Below are 3,304 nucleotides of genomic sequence, written 5' to 3' on the forward strand. Positions count from 1 at the left end.
AAGATTTGCTGCCCCTTGACCTCTCTGTACCCAAACAAACAGTGAAGTTTAGGAAGTTCATGGGCTATGGAATCGCTGACAACACTCTTCTTTCTGTATAATTGCACCAAGACAAACGGTGAGTGGAGAATATAATCAACGATCTCACTACTTCTCACATGCCAAGTGAGCGCTCTACCAGTTGAGCTAATTCCTCGTTTGCTGTTTGTAAATCGCCCTTCACAGTTCCCGCCTCGCACTCGCCTCCAAGCTGCTCCACGACCAGCAGAGAAATCTTGCCTTGGGTTGCCGCTCCCTGAATATATGAAATACTTTGCTCCAATCGGCGGTATTGAGCATCAGCAAGTGAGGAACAGCAGAACGGGAAGCCACAGTAATCATGAATGATGCTGAGAAGAGCCCGAGCCGAAGGAAGACGAGGTCACCGGAAAGCAACAGCCGCCCGAGCTTGAGGGAGCAGCGTGAGCCCTGACTGACTGACTGATCGAAGACCTTTTTTGCCTGAAATTGAGGGCCGTTTGAAGTGTTGCTGCTCAAAGGCACTCCCTGCTGGTGAGCAGAGGGAAATGCTCGAGTGAAACAGCCGTGCTCGGGCAGACACAGAAAGCTTTCAGATTTGAGAAAGGAAAAGTGGTGTCCTGTGACTCAGTGGCAACATGTTAATCTGTAAACTGCCTGTAAAGTTAAGAGAGCGACCTTGAGGTAATTGCTGCTTATTGCAAAAACACACTCACTCCTTCGAGCCGGAATTGAACCAGCGACCTAAGGATGACCTTACTTTGGTTTAATTCACTACAGTCCTCCGCTCTACCAGCTGAGCTATCAAAGGGAAGCCATATAAAAGAATCTCTTTGGTGATTGTTCATTGTGCGCCTGTTGACATGTTCAGACTCGTGGAGGCCGGTGCTGATCGATGACTTCTTTTGCCTGAAAGCGAGAGCTGAGTGTTTTGAAGTATTGCTGCTCAAAAGCACTCCCTGCTGGTGAGCAGAGGCAAAACATCCTTGTTTGGGCAGACACAGAAAGTTTGCACGTACTCCTTCGAGCAGGAATTGAGCAAATGACGTAAGGATAAGTTATTTTTTTCCACGACAGTCTTGTCGTGCTACCAGCTGAGATATTGATGAGAACTGGCAAAAATGTTTCACTTTGGTGATTGTTCACCGTGCACCTTTGACACACCCGGACTCGTGGATTCCAGTGCTCATGACTGAGGCTGACTCGGTACCTGCTCATACCGCAGCGCTGTGGGAGTGGGAGCTGCTCCGTGTTCTCCACAGCCTGGGCCAGTGACACAATGAATAATGCGACTGATTATTGATCTGGAGATTGTGGGTTCAAGTTTATGGAGGGTGTAAAGTGGAAGGCTGGGCCTGGAGAGCATTGGAATAGTCGAGTCTAGAAGCAAACAAAGGCACGGATGAGGGTTTCAGCAGCAGAACTTCATTCTGGCAGTTGGGATTTGTTTCTGCAGATGTTAATAACCGCTATAACTGGGCTGAAATTCAATATTCTGCTTATATGTCAAATAAATCAACATTGTTTCAAACAGAATGGTTCAGTTACTTGCTGAATTCAAGATAAGAGACTAATTGATGTCCTAATTACCGATTATTATGTCTTTTCTCCTTTCTCACTGTAAATTACTTCAGTTCTCATACCTTCAATTACTCTCATGGCCAAGTCCCAGTTCCCCGGTCCTTCCTGAGTGCCTTATCCAGCCTTCAGATCCATGGAAGGTATCGGTAATGTACCCGGGATCACTAAACACAAAACCCAGTCTGTGAACACTTTCAGCTACTGGACTTATCGTGTGTCCCACAGCATCTCTCTCACCTTCAATGCGTGAATAGAGCATCAGGTCTGGGAATCTCGTCTTCAATTTAAATACACTCAGCAAATGTATTTAACAAAATACAAACAAGTAAACACATCACGGACCAATAATCCAGCACTAAATTCAAAGGAGTAAGTCTGTTATCAAACTCCTTGAGTGGACAGAATAAAGAAAAATCCCAACTCTAAGATTCCCTCGAATCCTTTGCAAATACCTTACAAATCTTGACAATAATCAACAAGTCTAATTTAATGTTGACCTTTATCTTGAGTGGGGTTGGAATACAGAAGTGATGCTTCAGTTGCAAAGAACCTTGGTCAGACCCCATCTGGAGAACTGGACACTGAACCTCAGGAGAGATAAATCGGCCTTGGGAAAGATACAGTGCAGATTCACCAGAATGATGCCGGGGTTAAAAGGATTAAATTATGAGGATAGGTGGCATGAACTTGGTTTTTATTCCCATGAGTTTGGAACATTGAGATGTGATCTCACTGAGGTGTTTAAAATAATAAAGGTATACAATAAGGTAGATACTGAGAAATGATTTCTTCTGGAGGGGGAATCCAGAACAAGTCAGTGATATATATCAAGAAAAGCAGTGGTCCCAGCATCGACCCCTGGGGAACACCACTGTATACCTCCCTCCATTCCGAAAATCAGTCATTCACCACTACTCTCTGCTTCATGTTATTCAGCCAATTCTGTATCAATGCTGCTACTGCCCCTTTTATTCCACGGGCTTCAATCTTGATGACAAGCCTATTATGCGGCACTGTATCAAACGCCTTTTGAAAGTCCATACACACCACATCAACCGAATGGTCCTCATCGACCCTCTCTGTTACCTTGTCAAAAAACTGTATCAAGTTAGTTAAACACGATTTGCCTTTAACAAATCCGTGCTAGCTTTCCCTAATCCTTGTCCAAGTGACTGCTCATTCTATCCCGGATTATCGTTGCGAGAACTTTCCCCACTACCGAGGTTAAACTGACTGGTCTGTAGATGCTGGGTTTTATCATTCACCCTTTCTTGAACAAGAATGTAACATTTGCAATTCTCCAGTCCTCTGGCATCACCCTCATACCAAGGGATGTTTGGAAGATTATGGCCAGTACCTCTGCAATTTCCACCGTTACTTCCCCCAGCAAAGTAGGATGCATCCCATCCGGACCAGGTGACGTTTCTACTTTAAGTACAGACAGCCTTTCAAGTACCTCCTCTTTATGAATTTTTCGCCAATCCAGTATCTCAACGAGATCTTCCTTTACTGACACTTTGGCAGCATTTTCTTCCTTGGTAAAGACAGATGCAAAGTATTTATTTAGTGCCTCCGCCATGCCCACTGCCTCCTACTGCTACTTGCTCACTCTATCCTGGGCCAGTGGTGCAATGGATAACGCATTTGACTAAAAATCACAAGATTATAAGTTCGACTCCAATCAGGCTTGGATTTTTTTTTTGCA

At 44.6% G+C, this 3,304-nt stretch overlaps 1 non-coding gene across 1 annotated transcript; it reads right to left on the bottom strand.

Annotated features, from left to right (window-relative positions):
- Positions 1-734: 734 nt before the first annotated feature.
- Positions 735-829, bottom strand: trnay-gua (transfer RNA tyrosine (anticodon GUA)). The gene is made up of 2 exons: positions 793-829; positions 735-770 (listed from the first exon to the last, which is right to left on the bottom strand). It is a non-coding gene; the product is annotated as a tRNA-Tyr (tRNA).
- Between the last annotated feature and the right edge of the window lie 2,475 nt (positions 830-3,304).

This window comes from Heptranchias perlo, chromosome 20, assembly GCF_035084215.1.
Source record: "Heptranchias perlo isolate sHepPer1 chromosome 20, sHepPer1.hap1, whole genome shotgun sequence".
NCBI classification, from domain to species: domain Eukaryota; kingdom Metazoa; phylum Chordata; class Chondrichthyes; order Hexanchiformes; family Hexanchidae; genus Heptranchias; species Heptranchias perlo.